Here is a 25,248-nt window from a genome sequence, read left to right as displayed (position 1 = left end):
ATAGTTGGGTCATGTTTTAAAATTCATTCTGCCAGTCTCTGTTGTTTAATTGGAAGGTGTAGATCGTTTAAATTTAATGTAATTATTGTTATGTTAGTCGGCCATCTTAGGTTTTGTTTTCTATCTGTTCCAGTTTTCATTTGTTTACTTGTTCCTGTCTTCCTGTGGGTTATTTGAACATTCTTTAGAATTCAATTTTGATTTATTTATAGTGTTCATGAACATATCTCTTTGTAAATATTTTTAGGGTTTACTCAAGGTATAACATTCTATACACATACATTATCACGGTTTACTGGTACCACCATTTCCCAGTTCAAGTGAAGTATAAGAACCTTCCTTTCTTTTATGTCCCTTTACCCTCCCCCATTGTAACACAATTATCTTAAATATTTTCTTTACATATATTGAGCACCATAGCAAACACTGTCATATTTTTTTCTTTCAGTCCTCAAACATGATTTAGAGAATTCAAGAGAAGAAGAAAAATACATTGTATTTACCTATATTTTTTCTTATGTTCTTTTTACATCTCTGACATTGCATGATTGTTTTGTGTTGTTCCCTCTCTGTTTAAGGAGCTTCTTTTAGCTATTCTTTTTGAATAGGTCTGTTGGTAACAAATTCACTTAGCTTTTCTTCAGCTGAGAATGTCTTGATTTCCTCTTCATTGGTTAAAGATATTTTTACTGGACATAGGATTCTGGGTTGATGGTTGTTTACTTTCAGCACTTGAAAAATGTGCCAATTCTTTCTGGCCTCCTTGGTTTATGTTGAGAAACCCATTATTATTCAAATTGTTCTCCTCCTATAAGTAAGGAGTTCTTTCTCTCCCAGTGCTTCCAACATTTTTTCTTTGTCTTTGGTTTTCAGAAGTTTGACTCCATACCTGAGTGTGGATTACTTTGGGTTTATCTTGTTTAGGTTTTGCTCAGCTCCTTGAGCTGCAGGTTTATGTCTTTGATCAAAGTTGAAAGTTTTCAGCCATTATTTCTTTGAATATTTTTCAGTCTCAACCTCTTTTCTTTTCTCTTTCTAGGACTCTAATGACACAAATGTTAGCTTTCTTATAATAGTCCCATCTGTCCCTGAAGCTCTGTTCATTTTTTATTTTTTTTCTAGTCTATTTATACTCTGTTGATACTATTGAGTAATTTCTATTCTATCTTCAGGTTAACTGAATCTTTTCTCTGTTCCCTTCATTCTTTTGTTAAGTTCACGTACAGCATTAAAAAAATTTCAGTTATTGTATATTCAGTCCTAAAATTTCCATTTGGCTCTACTTTATATTTCCTATTTCTTTGCTAAGACTTTATTTTTAAATTTGTTTTAAGCATGTTCTTAGTTGTGTGTTGAAGGATTTTTTATGATGGCTACTTTAAAATTTTTGTCAAACAATTCTAATATCCCATTCATTTCAGTGTTGGCATCTATTACTTGTATTTTTTAATGCAGTATGAGACCTTCCTGTTCCTTGGTATGAGTGATTTAGATTGAAACTGGTCATATTGAGTCTTATGGAACTGTAAATCTTATTGAACTTCGTATTTTGGTGGTCTTTTTCTGCTACCACTTTGGGAGGAGATGAGAGATAAACCCTTGTTTCTGCAGGTGGGAACAGAAATCCAGGCTCACCACTCTGCCTCTATTGACACCTGGGGAGAAAGGTCCTTATTACTGTCATGGTGATGGGAGTTCTGGCTTCCCCTAGGCCTCCAGACATACCTCTTTGATATACTGGCTGGGAGGCATAGGAGTGCCTCAATGCCACTCACCATGTGATCCCTACTGACACCATGGTGGAGGGTTGGCTCATTACTACTGGTGGGAGTGAAATTCTCAACTCTTCACAAGGCTTCTCAGACACCACCTCATCAGGAAGGAGATGTGCCTGGACTTCCACCCCCTTAACTGGGGTGGAAGTCTAGGCTCCTACATGGTCTACACTGACACCTCAAAGGGGACACTCATTACTGCTCATTGGGAATGGAAGTCTGGGCTCCCTACTCAGCCTGGCAAAGAGATTGGGGAGCCTTTCTACAGTTTGATAAGGATGGAAGTCTAGGTTCTCAATTTAGTGTTTGCTGGTGTAAGTGGGAATGTGGCCACAGGGTCTTTTTACCCCACTGTGGTGCTTGGCTACAATGGAGTGTTTACTTTTCTAAAAATTTTGCATTGTGCTAGACTGTTCCATTTCTGATCCTTTGGCTCAACAGAGAGGGATTTTGTTGGGCTTTGTTTGGTCCGTGTTTGTGGACATTACAAGATTATTGGCTTTTTTAGTACCTGATTTGGGATATATGGGGAAAATAGAAAACCTAGAGAACTCTCTGTCATGTCATTTTTTAGGTTCTTAGGTTCCTAGCTAGTATGCCTTCTTTCCACCTTTCAGAGACTTTTCATGTTTGTTTCATATATAATGCCCAGGGTTGGGGAGCAATTTAGTGTTCTTAGTGGAAGGTATAGAAAAAAATTTTCTACTCCATCTTTCTGTAAGTAGAGATGTCCCCATTAAGTTGTTTTGATTCTACCACCTAATTACAAAATATTATTGATTTTCATAAGTGTTGGGTTATCATGTAAGAATTCCCCAATTCTTGAATACATAAGAATTATAAATGCAGCATATTATAAAATATATTTCAATTACTTTATAGTATCATGTATTATATACACAAAATATTATAAATATATATTATTATGTATTACATATACATAAAGTGCTAATAATACAAAATATACAATTTTAGAAGCCATTGAAAGGTGCTGTTCAGATCTTTCCCATGATGAGCATAGTGTTTGATGGCTCCAGCTGTCACCCTCTGGATTCACCACTACATACACTCCAAGGCCATGCTTCCCACAGGCTGCCCCCAGCACAATGGGGATACTAATTGTTTTAGTCTGTTTTCACACTGCCCTAAAGGACTGCTAGAGACTGGGTAATTTATAAAGAAAAGAGTCTTGACTCACAGTTTTGTATGGCTAGGGAAGCCTCAGGAAACTTAAAATCGTGGCAGAAGGGGAAGCAGACATGTCTTTTTTTTAAATTATGTTTTTTAAATTAATTGTTTTAATTATACTTTAAGTTCTAGGGTACATGTGCACAACATGCAGGTTTGTTACATAGGTATACATTTGCCATGTTGGTGTGCTGCACCCATTAACTCATCATTTACATTAGGTATTTCTCCTAATGCTATCCCTCCCCCCTCCTCCCACCCCATGACAGGCCCCAGTGTGTGATGTTCCCCACCCTGTGTCCAAGTGTTCTCATTGTTCAATTCCCACCTATGAGTGAGAATATGCGGTGTTTGGTTTTCTGTCCTTGTGATAATTTGCTCAGAATGATAGTTTCCAGCTTCATCCATGTCCCTACAAAAGACATGAACTCATCCTTTTTTATGGCTGCATAGTATTCCATGGTGTATATGTGCCACATTTTCTTAATCCAGTCTATCACTTATGGACATTTGGGTTGGTTCCAAGTCTTTGCTATTGTGAATAGTGCCACAAAAAACATAAGTGTGTATGTGTCTTTATAGCAGCATGATTTATAATCCTTTGGGTGTATACCCAGTAATGGGATCACTGGGTCAAACGGTATTTCTAGTTCTAGATCCTTGAGGAATCGCCACACTGTCTTCCACAATGGTTGAACTAGTCTACACTCCCACCAACAGTGTAAAAGTGTTCCAATTTCTCCACATCCTCTCCAGCACCTGTTGTTTCCTGACTTTTTAATGATTGCCATTCTAACTGGTGTGAGATGGTATCTCATTGTGGTTTTGATTTGCATTTCTCTGATGGCCAGTGATGATGAGCATTTTTTCATGTGTCTGTTGGCTGCATAAATGTCTTCTTTTGAGAAGTGTCTGTTCATATCCTTCACCCACTTTTTGATGGGGTTGTTTGTTTTTGTCTTGTAAATTTGTTTAAGTTCTTTGTAGATTCTGGATATTAGCCGTTTGTTAGATGGGTGGATTGCAAAAATTTTCTCCCATTTTGTAGGTTGTCTATTCACTCTGATGGTAGTTTCTTTTGCTGTGCAGAAGCTCTTTAGTTTAATTAGATCCCATTTGTCTATTTTGGCTTTTGTTGCCATTGCTTCTGGTGTTTTAGTCATGAAGCCCTTGCCCATGCCTATGTCCTGAATGGTATTGCCTAGGTTTTCGTCTAGGATTTTTATGGTTTTTAGGTCTAACATTTAAGTCTTTAATCCATCTTGAATTAATTTTTGTATAAGGTGTAAGGAAAGGATCCAGTTTCAGCTTTCTACATATGGCTAGCCAGTTTTCCCAGCACCATTTATTAAATAGGGAATCCTTTCCCCATTTCTTGTTTTTGTCAGATTTGTCAAAGATCAGATGGTTGTAGATGTGTGGTATTATTTCTGAGGGCTCTGTTCTGTTCCATTGGTCTATATCCCTGTTTTGGTACGAGTACCATGCTGTTTTGGTTACTGTAGCCTTGTCGTATAGTTTGAAGTCAGGTAGCGTGATGCCTCCAGCTTTGTTCTTTTGGCTTAGGATTGTCTTGGCAATGCAGGCTCTTTTTTGGTTCCATATGAACTTTAAAGTAGTTTTTTCCAATTCTGTGAAGAAAGTCATTGGTAGTTTGATGGGAATGGCATTGAATGTATAAATTACCTTTGGCAGCATGGCCATTTTCACGATATTGATTCTTCCTATCCCTGAGCATGGAATATTCTTCCATTTGTTTGTGTCCTCTTTTATTTCACTGAGCAGTGGTTTGTAGTTCTCCTTGAAGAGGTCCTTCACATCCCTTGTAAGTTGGATTCCTAGGTATTTTATTCTCTTTGAAGCAATTGTGAATGGGAGTTCACTCATGATTTGGCTCTCTGTCTGTTATTGGTATATAAGCATGCTTGCGATTTTTGCACATTGATTTTGTATCCTGAGACTTTGCTGAAGTTGCTTATCAGCTTAGGGAGATTTTGGGCTGAGACAATGGGGTTTTCTAAATATACAATCATGTCATCTGCAGACAGAGACAATTTGACTTCCTCTCTTCCTATTTGAATTCCCTTTATTTCCTTCTCTTGCCTGATTGCCCTGGCCAGAACTTCCAACACTATGTTGAATAGGAGTGGTGAGAGAGGGCATCCCTGTCTTGTGCCGGTTTTCAAAGGGAATGCTTCCAGTTTTTGCCCATTCAGTATGATATTGGCTGTGGGTTTGTCGTAAATAGCTCTTATTATTTTGAGATACGTCCCATCAATACCTAGTTTATTGAGAGCTTTTAGCATGAAGGCTGTTGAATTTTGTGGAAGGCCTTTTTTGTATCTATTGAGATAGTCATGTGGTTTTTGTGATTGGTTCTGTTTATATGATGGATTACGTTTATTGATTTGCATGTGTTGAAGCAGCCTTGCATCCCAGGGATGAAGCCAACTTGATCGCAGACATGTCTTACATGGTGGCAGGAGAGAGAGCACAAGCAAAAGCAGAGGAAATTGCCTTATAAAATCATCAGATCTTGTGAAAACTCACTCAGTATCACAAGAAAAGCATGGGGGAAACCCCCATGATCCAAGGACCTCCCATCAGGTCTCTCCCTTGACATGTGGAGATTATGGGGATTATAACTCAAGATGAGATTTGGGTAGGGACACACAGCCAAACCATGAAATGAATGCAGGCCATCTCTGAGATACTCAGGACTCCTCTGCTTGGTGACTTTGACTCAAAGACTCCAAATGAGCCTGGCAAACTGTTCATGGAATTTTCTTGACACTTTCTTGGAACATTCCAAGACTCTTCCTACTCAATGGATGTCCATCCCCCTCCTCTCCTTCACAGGTGTTATGTCTGCTCCATGGTCCGAAGGCTCTGCCTGCGTCCTCTGCTGCTCTCCTCCTTTTCTTCTTCATAGATTTGTACCTCATGCAAATCTAATCTCACCTTGGCATCTACTTTTCAGAGGATCTGAGCTGGCACAGTCAGCTGTTGACACAACCACCAAGTACTTTACACATCTAGACCCAGTTATAGGAATGGATATATTAAATAGATGGACCTGTAGATATATAATACATCATACTGTATTATATGTAGCACTATGTACACAAACACATGCATTGTGCAGGATGATTTGATCATCACAGAGTATCATTGATATGAAAATTCTGGTGGGGACAGGAACAATGTGGCTCACCAGTAGCCAAGTAACTATCTCCCACGTATCAATCCACAGTAGGGTTCAAATTCATGCCTTTTTAATACTACAAATTCTAATGTCATCAACCTTCACAGTTAGTCATAAATTTTTGAAAGAACAAAACTCTACATAGCCTTTGTAGATGGAATGTTCTCCAAATGCAGACACATACTATATTTGCACAGTCCAATGAGGTTGCCACTAGCTAAGTGTGGCTATTGAATCCTTGAAATATGACTAGTGTGACTATGGAATTTTTATGCTATTAATATGTTTAATATTATTTAATTTTAATGATTTAAAATTTAAATTTTAAATTTAAGTAGGCACATGTGGTTAGGAGCTACCATAATGAACAGTGTGGGCTATAGTATGTCACAAATCCTTACCTTAGTTCCTATTCCAATAATTACTACCTGATATGGTTTGGCTCTGTGTCCCCAACCAAATCTCCTCTTGTAGCTCCCATAATTCCCACGTGTTGTGGCAGGGACACAATGGGAGATGGTTGAATCATGGGGGTGGGTCTTTCCCATGCTGTTCTCATGATAGTGAATAAGTCTCATGAGATCCGATAGTTTTAAAAATGGGAGTTTCCCTGCACAACCTCTCGCTTTACCTGCCGCCATCCATGTAAGATGTGACTTGCTCCTCCTTGCCTTCTGTCATGATTGTGAGGCCTCCCCAGCCATGGGGAACTGTGAGTCCAATTAAACCTCTTTCTTTTGTAAAGTGCCCAGTTTCGGGTATGTATTATCAGCAGCATAAAAACAGACTAATACACTACCTGAGACCAGGCCTTCATCCTCACATGCCTGGACTCTTACAATAGCTTTCCAAATCTTCTCCATGTTTCACCTCTCCTAACCCCCAGTTAGCCTCTAAGTTGCCACTATGGTGATTTTTCTAAAATACAGTATCAGGTCACTTCCCAGCTAAAAAGACCTCCCAGAGGTGAGACTGTGGCTGACTCAATTGTTGCATTCTCTTCCTTTCCCTTATACCCGGCCCCATACATACCTGGTGGCCTAATAAATGTCTAGTGGGAGAAAAATGAACATATTTCAACTGTAGGATATTCTAGAATAGTTTGTCTTAAGTTACCCTAATTTGAGGAATTAGGCCCCCTAAATTAGGAAGACAATGAGGGCATATTTTTGGGAGGTGACATAAACATGTATAATCTTTATAAGACTTACTACCTTCTAGTGGGTAGGCCTTGTTCCCAAGCATCCCCTGGCTATTATCAATGCAATGGGCAGGAGAAAAAGTGCATTTCTGGACCTCTTCCAAAGTGACCCTCTGTGAGACAGCCACCCTGGCTCAATATGAGGGAAATAAGATTCTCAAGAAGGGAAAATCTTATTTGTGAAACATTAGACACCATTTTCAGTGCAATGAATCACTTCATTATTTCACTAATAAATCCATTGCTTTCCTTAGTAAAGCCTCTCCTTAGCAAGGTGAAACATGAGTAAAAGGAATATGATCAATAGCAAAGCTTATTTAAGTTTGATCCTTGTCATAAAAAGCATTTTGAGTATTAGCAGTGTTTTCTGTTTCTAAGGGACAAGTGCATGCACACACACACACACACACACACACCCTTGAGTGTATGTTTGAATACATGAAATCCCCAGATGTGCACAAGAATTTTCCTCTTCTCCTCTCCCCAAAATGTACTTCTGTTTTCATCCCATCAGTGGGTCTTCCCACAGAAAACACTCCTCTCTCCCATCGCAGTCTTCTCAATGGGGGATGCAGTTGGTTTCTCTGCTCAGTGAACTTTCCTTTTCTCAGGGAGGAAGATTTAATTGCAGGGTTTCACATTAAAAAATAATGTTTAGACTGGTAGGGATCAGCCACATTCAAGGAATGTGGTTTGCTCAGAAATGAGTGGCGCAAATCCCCTGCTTTTTGCCGGCAGGGAACTCAGGAAGAAACTCTTTGGCTGTTGTTGAAATAATCCATATTTGATTACATTTCTTTCAAACAAGTGCTTGATTCACTTGGAACCCAGTTGTTAGGCTTGATGCACGGTCAAAAAAATCTACAATTGCATATGTTGGTCATATGCATGTGACTGGAAAATCCCATAATTCATTTGCTGTAAAGGCGGGCTCCTAAATATTTTTTGCACACCGCAATAACATTTAATTATTTTGCAGCTTGCAGTTATGACTCTGACTGTTCTAAATCGTTTGCCTTGCTTTATCATTAGTGACAAAGTTGTACTGTTTTACTTCAGCTCAGGCATGAAAGATGATTTTATTATATGCTTGTCCCTTCCTTGACCAGAGGCTAAAAAAGTCACTTGTCTGATTAAGCCAGCTACAAACTGCAGGAAGTAAGATATCACCTGGAGTAGCCTGTTTATTGGGAATACACTAAGATAAAGTGGTAGGAAACGCTCTCCCTGCAATTATACATCAAGCTCTAATTTTCCATTCTGAAACATCAACATTCAACCACTAAATCTGACTTTCTTGTGCATGTCACTAGCTTTATGCTTTAGCTCAGAAAGTGAAATTCCCCAACTCATCTTCCTGCTGTTCAGCTTTTTGTTGTGGCTTCATAGCAAAGCTCATGTTATCTTACTCCTTTGGAAAAGGCACTGTGAAAGTTCCTTTCCGCCTGTTAAAAACCGGACGTGCTTATTGGCAGGCTGAAGCATATAATGCAGCCATGTATCATTTATTTCCAGTGTGAATGTCTTTACTCATTGTGAAGAGAGCAAACTGTTGCACTAGCAAACTGTTGCAGATGAATGATTTCCTTGTCAACAGGACAATGATGTAAAAGGCTTGTTAATATGGACGTATTTGTACAATCTCTACATACTTGAAAAAAGCCAGATGCCAAAGAGTATATACTGTGTGATTTCATTTGTGTAGAGTTCAAAACAAACAAAAAGAATCCCAGGTGTTGGAAGCCAGTAGTGGTTACTCCTGAGGGGCTAGACTAGAAAAGGCATGAGTGGTGTTTCTGGGTGCTGATAGTGTCCTGTTTTTTGGTCTTCATTATGGTTACATGGGTGCGTTCACTTCATGAGGATGTATGGAGGGTACACTTACAATACATGCACTTTCTGTTTGTGTCATACGTTTCAATCAGAGGTTGACACTGGAATACACTGAAAATGTTCTTCATGCAGGTCATCAAAATAGTAAGGATTTGAGGGTTTGGACCTAAGAGGCTCTGCATTTAGAGCACAGGATGTTACTGCTGTTTTTCTTCTTTTCTATGTCTCATAACTATTAAGCACCAAAATGCCACACAATAAGTGACCAGTTCCAGTTCTTTTTCTGAGAACATAAGCTGATTGCTTGCTTTCCTGGTACATAAACATGAATCGAATGTGATGAATTTTTCAAAAAGCACTCTATGGCTAGGACAGCTCCGAGAATAAACACCAAGGCCTCTGCCCACGAAGAGAAGCATTTTAAACAATACTCTCAACCACCCCCAATCCAACTGCCACCAAACAGTTGAGCTGAAGGGTAAAAGCCCAAGTGCGCTGCAAAACCTGTGAGCAGGAAGTCAGACAGCATAGGTAATGATATCTACTCAGAGCCGGATTCACATCCTACTTAACTCCATGGGAATTCTCAACAGTTGGTCTTGACAACTCCGGCAATGCCAAGGCTCATTAACCTATTTGCAGGTGCTCTGCTTTCTAATCCGCCTGTGTTTAGAGAGAAACGTCCTCAAAATTCTCTGATGCAGCCTGCCACCTGGGTTCAGGGTTGAGTTCATTATGCATTTTGGGACTCGAGATGGGAAGTGAAAGCTTTGGGTGATTCTGAAGTCGAGAGTCTTTCAGTTGGTAATCCCATGAAACATTTAACATCAAATTCACAGTAATCAGAGAGAGGCATGGTAGGTAGTCTTCAATGGTTGAGCAAACCTTCCTAGCCTACTATTTATGAAACTAGGCTGTGCTAAAACTCCCAAATATCTGAACCTTTTAGGGTAGACAAAAGAGAACCAGAGCATTTCCTCATGTCCTTCGTTTATTTCTTAGGACACATGTCTGTGTTTTTCTGCCGAACTGTAGAGTGGGATTTCTGAATTAAATGGTTCTGCCTCATCACCCTGGGGAGCTGGACAACTCTTGTTTGATGGTTTCTATTATGGGCTACCTTTGAGAATCACGTTATTTCTAAAACACAGGGACTGCAAAATCTTTTGCTGGGTACTCTCCCTTTTGGAGACATTATAGGATTTACAAATTGACCTCAAGTATTTTCCTCTGTAAAAGGACCGTTGAGTTAACCCTTCATAGTGGGGTTTCTGATATACAGTAAGTTTGTTATAACAAGATATTTTCCAAGATTCGCAGGAATGAGTCCTCTGGACAGGGGCCAAGACTAGCTTGCCTGCCACTGACCCTGTGATAGATACCCAGAGAAACGATGGAGACAGTCTCTTACATATTAATGGTCAGTCTGCTCTGCTTTCTAAATCAATCTTTCTTTCTTTCTCACCTTCCTGCCTTCGTTTCTTCCTTCCCTTCATCCCTCCCCCACCTCCTTCTTTCCTTTCTTTTTTTTTTTTTTTTTTTTGGTTTTGGATCAAAACTTTAATAAGGATTCCAGAACAAATAACAGGTAAAATTATGGAGCCTCCAACAAAGCAGAATTGGCATAAGTATACAGCATTTCTGATCTCCCTTTAAAAATCAGCCATTAGCCTAAGATGTGACCACCTTCACTTCAATTCACTGTCAGGTATTTTTGTTTTTTTAGGTCTAATACTAGAAGATAATTGTGCCTCAATTAAAAGACAAAGTCTCTTAAAGCTACAACTTTTCAGAAGTCATTAGGGAGCGAGTACTAACAGCAAAGGTCCTCATAGTACACCTGGTGACGTGGGAACTGCAAAGGAAGGCTTGTTAGCACACGGTTCCACAAGGTTTTGCTGGATGAAATAATCATGTGTATATATCCTGTCTTGGCCTTGGGAAAGAACAAGTTATCTCTGACTGAACTATAATCAAGAATTCTGTCAGTACCTCAGAGTACTAGACAAGCAAGCTCCTGGTTATCCAGGGACAACGTATAGTGCCACTGAAATGGCTTCTGTTTGAAATAAGTAATATGATTATTTCAGTTGTAGCATTCAGTGTGCATTATCATACTACCGATTTTGAACAAATCTTTCCTTTCTGCAAATCGCCTCACAAATAACCTCTTTCCCAGGAGTCACTGGGACTAATTGTTTTGAGAACATGAAGTCCTAAGCTTGTCCCTGAGAGTGTATTCACAGAAGCTCATAGTATTCAGGGCAGGTAATTGGATTGTGCTTTTGTGGGCTTGGAGGGAGGGTGGTCAACCGTACTCTGCTTTCTGGGTGGAAAGAGGGCTCTGTTTCTTAGCAGAGCAAGGGTTGGAACCAGGACTGCTGATTCTTGTTGCAGCCCACCTTGTCACATACTTACTTTTGCAAAACCAACCTATATTAATCTTCTGAAAGCTGGAGTAAATGATCTACAAATCATGAGTGAGTGGCCACAGGATTACAGGGGTTAGCTGGAGTGGCAGAAATAGAGGTAGCATTTGATGGAGTCTTGGCATTTTTCTGACAATACCCTGCAAAGATTGCTTGTTGAATTAACCAAAATGTTGAAAAGCTAGAAGGCAAATTTTTTGCTGCTATACCTTTCTGCTGGTCTCCTCATGATTCTATATTTATGTAACACTGACTCTATGTCCTGTACAAACAGCTTTTAATATATGTAGTACCACTAATTAAAGCAAGGGAGCTGGAGAAAGGTTTACCTCATTAAGAGAAGCAGCTTTTGTTTTGTTCTAAAGGGCAGTCTGAAACACATTTCATCACTGTTGCTTCTTGAAGAGTATGATTTGTCTTTGATGAGTTCCATTATGAAGAGTAAGTCTAAGGTCAGTGCTGAGAAGAAAATAACTGTGCGTATGTTTGGGATTGCATCCTTCAGAAAGAGAGGAGAGAAATGACGAATGTGATGTTGACATCAGATTAGAGACCATGCACCTAGGGAAGATAACTGGGATGCCAACTTTAGTATGGAAAAACATGCATGGGTGAATGATTCAGCTATTCCCATCGGAGCTACTGATCTCATGCATGGCATGCACGAACTTTTGGGGGTTTGGGCCACTTGTAATATAAACTGGTTATTATCTATCCATTAAACCCACTGGATGTAGCTATAATCTGTTAAGATAAAAGGCAGATTTCATTGTCTTCAGATGAAACAACTTTTGTTTGAAGCTAAAACAAAACCTTTCAGCCCCTCTCAGGATAAAAATTAAAGTCTTTATAAAGACAGACAAAATGGACCCCAGACGCTCTCCCTCACTCTGTCCTGGCAATCATTGCCCCTTTGCGGGTTCTTGAACACCCTAGCATGCCCCTTCCTCAGGGCCCACATTGTCCTAGATAGATATTCTCTTGATAAGGGATATGGGACAATCCTCTCCATTCTTTTTTTCTGTCTTTCTTTCTCTTTTTTTTTTTGTAAAGATGGAATCTGACTATGTGTCCCAGGCTGGTCTCAAACTCCAGGCTTCATGCGATCCACCTGCCTCGGCCCTTCACACTTACCTGGCTCACTTTTTAATTTCCTTTAACTCTTTTCTCACTTTGAACCTCAATGAGGCCCATACTGCCAACCGATTTAAAATTGTAGCCCTTCCCTCAGCACTCCTGGTTTTCACTCTCCTACTGCCTACTGAGCATGGACATAGATTCATTGATTTGCCCTGGTCTCCATCTATAACCTGCGTGATATCTTCCCAGAGCACATTTTATATTCTAAAAATAATAATACTTACTAAGTCATTATGTTTACTTTAAATTGTTGACTTTTCCCCCACTAGAATGTAAACTGTCAAAGAGCAGGGGTTTTTGTTTCTTTCGTCTGCTGATGAATCTGTAGAACCTAGAATGGTGCCCAACATAGAGGTGTTAGCAGTATATTTGTTGAATGAACACACAAATGGTTGACTCTGTTGGAGCCCTGGTGAAGAATTAGGTACACAGAAAACGAAGCAATAAAAATGTAAGGTGATTATTACCAGCATTAGAAAAAAAATCCTCAAAAGTTGTCTGAGTAAGAAAATATAATCTTGGCTCAGAAATAAGCAGTATTTATAGAATCAAGATACTGTCATTGCTGAATATTGATTAAACAAACATTTTGTTTTATCTTTATTGGAAAATGAGAAGAGTGGAAGGAAGGTGACAGTAATGTAAGAGAGCCAGGTCCTGATCTACTGTAATAGAAAGTCAAGAGAGAATGGCCTAAAAGTGATAAATCTAGAAATTATGGAGAAAATATGTTATTTAGCAATATGAATTGTCTCTGAGGGTGTGGGAAAGAGCGGGGTGGGAAACATGTTTTTCATTATAAAATATATTACTCTTTGACTGTGTACAGCTACTACCTTGATAATAGTAAAAAAAAAGAAAAAAGGAAAAAAGGAAACATTCCACAAGCCCGTTATTCAGAAAGTACTACATTTCTCTTCGAATTTTTTTCAACTTTTCTTCTTAAATATTTTCAGATGATTAATACTATTTATTCTCTGAAATACAAAACTTCATGTATCATGAAGTATTACAATTGCTAGATTATTAAAAATTGTTAAAGATTTAAGTATAATTCATATAGTAGATAAATTATAAATTATCTATAAATAGATAAATTATGTATGATGATTTAAATAAGTAATTACATTTTCTTTACTTATATATTCCACATTTAAAATGATAACATTGAACTATTTCCAATGTTCATTGGATGCTTAGATTTTTAAAAATAATGTATTTATGAGGAATAAATGCAAATACAAAGTTACAAATAAATACAAAGTTTTAATTTGCTATTATTTACCCTGGCCTCCAAAAAAACCCCACACGTTGAAGAAAAACAAGAAAATGAATTCGGAAAATGTAAAGACTGCTCTTTTGGCTGAAAGTTACAGCATCATTTAGGTGAGTCAGTCTTGGATGTACTGTGTAGCTCATGAATGAACTTTATTTAAAACAAAGCAAATAATAGCAACAATAAAAGAAAAGTCACTAAAACCACACATATGTATAAACATAAATAAATTATATATACAAATATATATAATATATACTTATTTAGATAAATATATATAATATATACTTATTTAGATAAATATATATACCCTTTTTCTACCATATTGATCAAGCACAGAAGACTAATACTCAAATTCCACCATCCATATCTCCATGTACCGTGACACAACCTTGGCAAAGTCGTCCAGAACTTCTGATTACTGATGAGTGCACTTTGGATGTTCTGTCAGAATCAGGAGCATTTAACAAATAGCATCAACTGAATCATTTTAATGATTACTGAGGCCATGGTAGTGACCTTCAAAGGAACATTATGTCTTTACCTATTTATAATTATCTCTATATATGTGTGGTTTAACGATGGTTTGGTTTCTTTCTAAATATTAGGGTAAAGACATATGTATGTATAAATAGATAAATATAGTCTGTAGACATGAAATTGTATAAATTATTAGGATATACACATACGTAGATGAATGTATTACTTTTAGTTGTTATCGAGCAATAGGTTGGCCTGTAATATAGCAACTTTTAATTCAATCAGCCCATGAACATAATTAATAAACATAACAGAGAATGTAAATTATCTAAGATAAATGATTTATCATGATTTAAACAAGTAATTATGTTTTCTTATAAAATTAACATTTAATTTTTTAAGTTAAAAAGTATGAGGTCTTTCAAATTAAGCCACATGTTTGCTTCTATTATAACATTCATTGCCTAGTATTATAAATGACTCTTCTCTCAGTACCTGACTAATAGGTGACATTCAATTTGTGAATAGGAAGGAAGGAAGGGAGGATAGAAGGAAGGAGGGAGGGAGGGAGGGAGGGAAGGAAGGAAGGAAGAGAGGGAGGGAGGGAGAGAGGGAAGGGCACACACTAGAGCACCAGAGAGAGATTCCCAGAATGAACAATTTGGGTATTGATATGGTTTGGCTCTGTGTCCCCACCCAAATCTCATCTTGTAACTCCCATAGTTCCCACATGTTGTGGGAGGGACCTGGTGGGGGGTGATTGAATTAGGGGGGTGGGTCTTTCCTGCGCTGTTCTCGTGATAGTGAATGAGTCTCATGAGATCTGATGGCTTTAAAAATGGGAGTTTGCCTGCACAAGTTCCCTCTCTTTGCGGGCTGCCATCCATGTGAGATGGGACTTGCTCCTCCTTGCCTCCCGCCATGATTGTCAGGCTTCCCCAGCCACTGGAACTGTAAGTCCAATTAAACCTCTTTCTTTTGTAAGTTGCCCAGTCTGGGTATGTCTTTATCAGCAGTGTGAAAACGGACTAATACATGTATCTTTTTTAGTAGATGAGAATCATATGGCTAATAAGAAACATTAAACTATTATTTAATTCTATCATGTTTGGGCAGCAAATTGTCTGGGCTGTGTTGTTAGTAGAAAATTCAAGTGAAAAACACATCATATGCTTTCGGAGGCTTACAGACTGACCTTACATCCAACAGAGAAGACAAAGAGAATCAAACTAGAACACTCCAGGGAAGGCCACTGAAACAATCTCTAAAGGACTACAAAGGAGCTTTGAAGGGACAGTCTGAAGCATGCCTTCCATACAATGGATCACACATTGGTGGGCTCTGTGGTGTCAGGCAGACCAGTCTGGCACAGAGTGACTGTCACCCATTGACAGGGGATCATTGAGCCCATGATGGGGTTTCTAGTTATGTTCTAATATGGGTGGTTCCTGCTCACCAATACTGTGTTAAGATTGGACAGCATATACCAAGAGTGGCCCAGTCTGGGACTTCACATGCACAAGATACATTCACTCTGAATCAGATGAATGAGAAAGTCCACCAGTCTTTCAGGGCTTAGTGAGTTTCCACAGACCCAGAAAGGCATATCTTGGGGCCCAAAGTCCAGTCAGGCAGTGATAAAGACTCCAGAAAAGGTTCCTGGGATACAAAGAGTCAGAAACCTGGCAGATAGTCTATGTGAAAACAAAAAGACTCCAATATGAGACTAACTGAAGCCTCCTGGTGTCTCCATGTTTCTTCTCATGGTCTTCATGGTAGGGGAAGATGGATCCATTCTCTGGAGGCAAAGAGGACCCTTGGCCAGTGTCAAGGAGTGAGAGCACCAGGAAGAAGCTGTTCTGAAAGAAAGTTCTTTTTCAGGACTGAATTAACAGGATCATCTCCAAGGCGAAGCCGGGGTGAGAGCGGGGGCTGAAAAACAAGAGGGAAATGTAGCTGTTTTGTAAAGCTAGTAAACGTTTTTCAGTCTGTTCTTCCACCCAGAACAGGCAAGATGTAGGCCTTTCCATAATTGTAGACAAGATGAAACCAAAGAAGCCTCAGGCCTAAAACACCAATCCTTCATGACAGTTCGCTTGCTTTAATCTTGGCTCAGCGCTCAGAGTTCTGAAAAATAGACCATGCAGTTCAACCTCCTGCTAATAGACGGTCGCCATCCATGGCACGCCTTCCACTCTTTTAGATGTGTGACGGTACCCTTTTAGGGTACAGATTAAATCCCTCTGTAGCAAATTCTCAGAGAATGTCCTAGAATTTGGTTGCAAGGAATATGCTGGAAATAAGAGAGAAGGCCATTGGCTGAGGATCAGGAACCTTATTATAATGACCACATCTACCATAATGTAATTTGACCTGTGTTCACATTGGGGATTAGGAGAAAGTCTTCAGAGATGATTTTTTAATGGCATCATTTATTGAACATGGCTAGATTTAACTTTATTCTTCCCGCATCTAGGACTGGCAGTTTGGCTTTGGGTCAGATGTTCTTCCCAGTTTCTCAGGCACTGACTCCATGCTACAAGGTTTGGGTTGCAAATATTGCAAGGGAATGCTTAAACACAAACAGAATGTCTCACTGATTAAATGTCAGAGTGTAGTTTGCTTCCTGAAATTCAGGGAGGGGAGCCAGAGACCTGGGCTCCATGCCCAGCTCTTCTACTGACATTAGGGGTGACCTTGGGGGAAATTATTTAACTGTCTCCTGCCCAGTGAAATGTGACACTTCAGGGCATTGCAAACACATTCCTGAGGTTTGTAGGTTCTTTGCAGATTTTTGAGCAGTGATGGGTTGCATGGAGTTCTTTCTTCTGTTCACTTTTCTACATGAACACCTGAGGCCCTTTATTAAAAAAAATGCCAGCCGGGTGCGGTGGCTCACGCCTGTAATCCCAGCACTTTGGGAGGCCGAGGAGGGTGGATCACGAGGTCAGGAGATTGAGACCATCCTGGTTAACGTGGCGAAACCCCATCTCTACTAAACAAAATACAAAAAATTAGCTGGGCGTGGTGGCGGGCACCTGTAGTCCCAGCTACTCAGGAGGCTGAGGCAGGAGAATGGCGTGAACCCAGGAGGTGGAGTTTGCAGTGAGCCGAGATCGCGCCACTGCACTCCAGGCCTGGGCAACAGAGTGAGACTCCGTCTCAAAAAAAAAAAAAAAAAAAAGCCAATAAGGAGTTCTAAATAAAAGGCACTTCTAGTATTAATGGTATCGACAACAGCATCATCTCCCAGAAGGAAAAGCAGTGAGTGAACACATAACAATGCTTTTTCTTGTACGTATTATTTTCAACCCATTTGCAGGAAAATCTATTTTTTCTGTAAAATAAGCCAAGCATGTCTATGGCACATAAAAAGTACCATTTCTTCGTTTCCCATAATATCATGTAGCAAATTGCATAAGAACACGGACTGGAGTTAGACTCCCTGTGTAACCTTACTCTGACAGGTCCCTTCAACTCCTCTGTGCCTCAGTTTCCTCTCTGGTAAAAATGTGCCCGTCTATTGGGCTTGCTATGAGGACAAATTCGTGCACACATTTAAAGTGCTTCGAACAGTGCCTGGCACTTAGTAAGCATTCCAGAAACGCTTGCCTTTATTGTTGTTCTTGCTGCCATTAATGTGATGAGCCCTAGGAAAGAGTGTATGTTGCTATATTTAGAAAACAAAGAGAAATTGCTTGTCTAAGGTGGAAGGAGTAAGTAAGTCAGTTACCAAAAAAATAAATAAAAGTGTTTCTTTAATTAATTCAAAAGGTTGGAAGAGGCACTAGACCTTGGCCAGTCAATGGAACAGGAATCCATAGTTAGATGCCCTCCAGGAATCACAAGGACAACATTAAACATTTCACAATATTACCTCATTTTGTACTTAAGGCTGCAAGTGTCTTCTGCTATGCTGATAGCAGGAAACTCAGCTTCAACCAGGAGAAAGGGTTTAATTCATTTCAGAGCTGTAGCCAACCCAGGAGGGTACTTCAGATGCAGCGCACCGTGCCACAGTCACCAGACGTCCATGTGGCTGTGTCCAGCCAATGGCCTAATGTGCACCGTGATCCAGTGAGATCGGGAATGCTTCCAGCGACTTTCCTTCTCAATGCAGCCCCTCTTACCTTTATTAGGAGTACTCAGCACCTTCTTAGACACTAGGCTCAGATTCAGGGCCCAAATCTGCCACAGCTCAACCTCAAACATCCCTTTTGATGGCTAACATTGTTCATGGCCCAGGGATATGCTTCTCAACATCTTTGTCTAATGTCCTTGAAACAGTAAATGACTGCATCTGAATGCTATGGAAATTTTGGGGTTGCATCCCTGCTGTCAGCACAGACAAAAGCACTACTCCAGAGTATAGGGAAAATTTAAGTGGTGAGATCTTTTGGGAGACAGAAAAGGTAAGTTAATTAATTTGCCAAATCCTTCTATTCTTTTCCATTAATTGATTGATCGATTCTTTTTGATACAGGGTCTCACTCTGTCACCTAGACTGGAGTGCAGTGGCCCGATCTTGGCTCAGTGTAACCTCCACCTCCCAGGCTCAAGCAGTTCTCCTGCCTCAGCCTCCCGAGTGGCTGGGATTACAGGAGCCCACCAACACGCCCAGCTAATTTTTTTTATTTTTAGTACAGACAGGGTTTCACTATGTTGGCCAGGCTGGTCTTGAACTCCTGACTTCAAATGATCCACCCACCTTGGCCTCCCAAAGTGCTGGGATTACAGGCATGAGCCACCGCACCCGGCCCAACCCTTCTATTCTTATACAACAAAATACTGTTTCTCAGTGTTGCCCAGCGTTCATTTCCTGCTTCTCCTCCTGTTTGTGGTTCTGCAGGTACTTGGGAATTAGCAAGGTCTTTTCAATAGTTGCGCATAGTAGCTAAGAGACATTTTGCTATGTTAAACAATCATATTATTTTAAATTTATATATAGATCTGGAGTTTGCTTGAGTGATACCAATGCTTTATGTTGGCAACTAGATAGATATTGAAAGCTAAAACTGTGAATGGTTTTATTAAAACACTTAATAAGTTTAAAATGTTAATTCATTTAAATAAGTTTTATTTTAAAAGTTGATATTTATTAATCATAATTTCTATGTAAACAACTTTTATTATACATTTTGATTTCATGTAACACAATTTCTATTTTTTCTCTTAGTTTTAATAGAAAACTAACTATTTTGGAAGAAAGATAACATTAAAAAATAAATATTTTAATTTTTCAATTTTAGTATTTATTTAAATTTGCTCTTAGATAAAAATATATTTATATTTTGAATATATATATTGCATACAATTACATTTTTAATTCTTTGGTTTATTCTTAACCATAGAACAAACTATATGGAAATCTTTATTATAACAACATTATTGGTGTCTTTGCCGAAATGAAGGCAAGAAAAAAAATATGGAGTATATACACAGTACCTCAAGAACTATGTGTGTCTTTACAGTTCATCCAAACATGGCCAACCTGTTCACAGGACACCACGATATCCATGATAATAATTAAAGTCTATTTTCTTTGATATTTCTTTTGATATTTTAGAAGATAATTTTTAGTCATCTAAAAACCATAGCTTTGCACATCTTCTTTTATTGTGTCTTTATGAATGTGTATGTCTTATGGTAGGAGGCCAGTACAGTTGATTCTTGTTATTTGTGGTAGTTGCATCCTATAAAGTCACAGCGAACACCGAATTATCAAATACTGAACAATTGCCCTGGGGAAATGCATGGTTAGGCTCCTGGTAACAGCATTTTTATCAACTGATGAGTACCTAAACTGTTCCTGTTCAAAGACACCTTATTTAACATATATTGTTGATTTCATTAATGTCGAACTCAGGGCTAACAGCACTGTCACTCATGTCTGAGCGCTGCCTATTGTATGTTCTCCATAAAGCTCATCACAGCCTCCCTGCAGTTAGGGGCACTGTATGGCAGCGATCCCCTACCTTTTTGGCACCAGGGACTGGTTTAATGGAAGACAATTTTTTCACAGACCTGGGGGTGGGGAATGGTTTCAGGATTATTCAAGCACATTACATTTATTGTGCACTTTATTTCTATTATAATTACATTGAAATAGATAATGAAATAATTATGTAACTCATCATAACGTAGAATCAGTAGGAGCCATGAGCTTGTTTTCCTGCAACTAGACAGTCCCATCTGGGAGTGATGGGAGACAGTGACAGATCATCAGGCATTAGGTTCTCATAAGGAGCACACAGCCTACATCCCTCGCATGTGCAGTTCACCATAGGGTTTGTGCTCCTATAAGACTCTAATGCCACCACTGATCTGACAGGAGGCAGAGTTCACGCGGTAATGCGAGCGATAGGGAGTGACTGTAAGTAGAGATGAAGGAAGCTTTGCCGACTCACTGGCCACTCGCTGCCTGCTGTGAGGCCCAGTTCCTAACGGGCGGTGGACCAGTACCCTGCTATCTGGCACTTCAGCACGACACTTGGGGCCATTCTAAACAGCAAAACCACCAACAAAAAGCACTAAAACTTGAAACATGTGACACTAAATAGACCAAAAAAGGACACCCATTTACCAGATGAGAGCTGAAAGGAGGAGGCAGAGCTTCGCCTTGTTCATTTCAGCTGGGAACATGCGCATTGGCAACTCAAAATTTTTGCCTTGCTTTACAGTCTGTGAATGTCCACAACAGTGACTTAAGAGCTGATTTTGGGACTCCAGATGAATTTTAGCTAGTAGGCAAATTAGCAAATACAGAATATGAGAATAATGCAAATCAATTGTACATATTTTATATAATAGTTTGTTAACTTGATTTATACTTTTAAATACTTAGTCATATGGTATGTGAACTTCTGTTTGTATTCTTAGGCCCTACAAATGTGAGGAATGGGACTGGAACACAACATTTGTTGCTGAAGTTACATATTTTGGTATGTTTGATAAATTTAGGTAAATATCATAAGAGAGATAATTCATTTTAGAATAGAATTTTTTAAAGACTAATTTAAATGCTAACGAAAATCTGCTGCAGCCAATATTCTAACAGAAAAAGTTAAAAAGATCCAAAAGTGTACTGTGCTGTTTTTCTAAGTGTATCATAAATTTTAATATTAAATGAATGTGTCTCCTAATAGTAGTAAAATAAGAAAGAGTGTTATACTCAAAGCAGGGTGACACACATTAATTGTTGCATTTCAGGCAGCTGTAAGCAGTTTTGTGCCACTGGAAGAGAGAAAAATGATTCTGGTTGTGTGGAACGGACACAAGAGATTAGGCAAAGGATAACTCAAACCAGGCAACTTCTTTTTCTTTTCTTTCTTTTTGCATTTTTTAATTTTAATTTTAATTTTTTTAATTTTTTTATTATACTTTAAGTTCTAGGATACATGCGCACAACGTGCAGGTTTGTTACATATGTATACATGTGCTGTGTTGCTGTGCTGCACCCATTAACTCGTCATTTACATTAGGTATATCTCCTAATGCTATCCCTCCTCCTTCCCCCGACCCCACAACAGGCCCTGGTGTGTGATGTTCCCCTTCCTGTATTCAAGTGTTCTCATTGTTCAATTCCCACCTATGAGTGAGAACATGCAGTGTTTGGTTTTTTGTCCTTGCTATAGTTTGCTGAATTAATGATGGTTTCCAGCTTCATCCATGTCCCTACAAAGGACATCAACTCATCATTTTTTGTGGCTGCATAGTATTCTATGGTGTATATGTGCCACATTTTCTTAATCCAGTCCATCATTGATGGACATTTGGGTTGGTTCCAAGTCTTTGCTATTGTGAATAGTGCCGCAATAAACATGTGTGTGCATGTATCTTTATAGTAGCATGATTTATAATCCTTTGGGTATATACCCAGTAATGGGATGGCTGGGTCAAATGGTATTTCTAGTTCTAGATCCCTGAGGAATCGCCACACTGTCTTCCACAAGGGTTGAACTAGTTTACAGTCCCACCAACAGTGTAAAAATGTTCCTATTTAGGAACTGTCTCCAAAGCTGGCCCTGGAGAGCCCCAATTTCTCAGATGATAGCAATGAAGAAAGGGGATTGTAAATCAGCTAGCTGTAGTTTAGAGACTGGAGGTTGTCAGAACCACGGTAACCAATGGATTGTTTGTGTGAGGCAGGGTGGGACAGTAGATTGATAGAGAAACAGATAGTGTGCATAGATTGACGATTGGACAGATTTTTTTTTTTTAAGTCACCTCTAGTCCTATTTGTTTATCTTTACTTTTGTTGCCTGTGATTTTGGTGTCATACCCAAGAAATGTTTCTGTGTATCAAAGGAAACAATCAGTAGAGTGGAAAGGCAACCTATGGAACGGAGAAAATATTTGCAGATTACATAGTGGATAACGGTTTAATATTCAGAATCTGTAAAGAACTCTTACAACTCAACAACAAAAAATTCAAATGAGCAAAGGATTTAAATAGACATTTCTCCAAAGAAGATATACAAATAGACAACAAACATATAAAAAGATGTTCAATATCACCAACCATTAGAGAATGCAAATCAAAACCACAATAAGATATTGCTTCATATCCATCAGGATCACTACCATAATAAAAAACAACACACATAGAAAATAACAAGTGTTGGTGAGAATATGGGGAAATTGGAAATTTTCTGCACTGTTGGTGGGAAAATAAATGGTGCAGCTGCCATTTAAAACTCTATGGAGATTCCTCAGAAAATTAAAAATAGAACTACTATATGATTTGGCATTTCAATTTCTGGGCAAATATCCAAAAGAATTGAAAGCAGAATATTGAAGAAATATTTGCACACCCATGTTCAGAGCACCATTATTCACAATAGCCAAGGTTGGGAACAACCCAAATGTCCATTGCCAGATGAAGGGATAAACAAGAGATGTTCTACACCTACAATGGAATATTATTCAGCCTTAAAAAAGAAGGGAATCTTCTCACATGCTACATTATGGATAAATCTTGAAGACATATGGTAAGCGAAATAGGCTAGTTACAAAAAGACAAATATTGTATACTCCCATTTATGTTAAGTATTTAAGGTAGTCAAATTCACAGAAACAGAAAATACAATGGTGGTTGACAGGGGCTGGGAGGAGAGAGAAATGGGGAATTGTTCAACAGGTATAAAGTATGAGTTTTGCAAGATAAAAATGTTCTGGAGATCAGTTTCACAGCAGTGTGAATACCCTTAACACTACTAAACTGGATGCTTAAACATGGCTCAGATGGGCTTACATAAAATGGCCAGAAACATTAGCCTAGTGCTTATTCTACTCTCTGTAATGGGAAAGCAGTAGATTACCAGAAACTAAACTGTATCTGCCTCTATTTCGGAGAGACTCACATTCAACTCTGGCTCACAAAAAGCTGGGAAAAGTTCATGAGTCCTTTTTTTAAAAAAAAATTAACATAAAACTATAGCAAAACAAAAAGCAATCTGAACTGTAGTAACACAGCTGAAACCATCTGCAGCAGTGACAGCAATGGCAGGAGAGGAGGTTTAATTTAGTTGATTTTCTGTGGCTGTTGGTTTGTTCACTGGGAGTTGCACATTTTTCCTAAGGGACTGAGAAGCTGCTAGAGGTCTGGTTCTCCTGGAAACAACTCAATGCAAACCAAGGATCTGGGGCGTTTCATACTATTTTCAGATCTGAATGCGGGCATACCTTTTTGTTTGTTTGTTTGTTTTAGGAAGAAAGTCTTGCTCTGTCACCCAGGCTGGAGTGCAATGGCCCAATCATAGCTCACTGCAGCCTCCAACTCCTGGACTCAAGTGTTCCTGCCGCCTCGACCTCTCAAAGTGCTGACATTACAGGCCTGAGCCACCGTGCCCGGTCGAGACATTTCATTTTGAAGACATGTTGTAGCACCCTCTTGCCAAAAGCACTGGTTCTCCTTTTGAAGCTTGCTAGGGATTACAATGGATTTCACTCAATTCAAAGCTTCTTTTATTTTCCTAAGGATTTCTTGAAGCCTTCTCACTAAAGGTACCTGGGATTTTCAGAAAGAAATTGAGTTTCTTAAAGCAATTTTTCCAAATGGAGCAGTGTATTATATGAGACATATGAATTCTGACTGTTGGTACTTATATATTCCAGATTTCTCAGAGAGTGGGGTAGTAAGCCAGATCAAACCCTGGAAATGCTGATGAGAGAGTTTGACCTGGCAGTTAAGGGAAGATTCTTTCTCCATGAAAGACTGTGTCACTGCAGAGGATGTCACGTGGACTGGAATTGGTGCCCTGACACCAGGTTCTGTCATTGATGCCACACTGTTCAATCCTTGTGGGTAGTCGATGAAAGGAACGAAATCGGATGGCACTTATGGAACTATTCACATCACTCCAGAATCAGATTTTTCATACATCAGCTTTGAAACAAACTTAAATCAGACCTCCAGTGATGACCTGATCAGGAAAGTTGTGGAAGTCCTCAAGCCAGGAAACTGATGACGACTTCGTTTTTTTAAGGTTTTTGATTTTTTTTTATGTTTTGGAGACAGAGTCTTGCTCTGTCGCCCAGGCTGGAGTGCAGTGGCATGATCTTGGCTCACTGCAACATCTGCCTCCGGGGTTCAAGTGATTCTCCTGCCTCAGCCACCTGAGTAGCTGAGATTACAGGCACGTGCCACCATACCCAGCTTCTGTATTTTTAGTAGAGACAGAGTTTTGCCATGTTGGCCAGGCTGGTCTTGAACTCCTGAC

General features: G+C 39.2%; 1 pseudogene; it reads left to right on the top strand.

Moving 5' to 3' along the window:
- LOC129038983 (S-adenosylmethionine decarboxylase proenzyme 1-like) overlaps window positions 1-24,993 on the top strand; it is a 63,971-nt pseudogene extending 38,978 nt beyond the window's left edge.
- The last annotated feature ends 255 nt before the right edge of the window (window positions 24,994-25,248 follow it).

The sequence above is a fragment of the Pongo pygmaeus genome, chromosome 5 (genome assembly GCF_028885625.2).
Source record: "Pongo pygmaeus isolate AG05252 chromosome 5, NHGRI_mPonPyg2-v2.0_pri, whole genome shotgun sequence".
Taxonomy (NCBI): Eukaryota; Metazoa; Chordata; class Mammalia; order Primates; family Hominidae; genus Pongo; species Pongo pygmaeus.
Note: the sequence above shows the minus strand (reverse complement) of the source record. Positions and strands in the feature narration are given on the sequence as shown.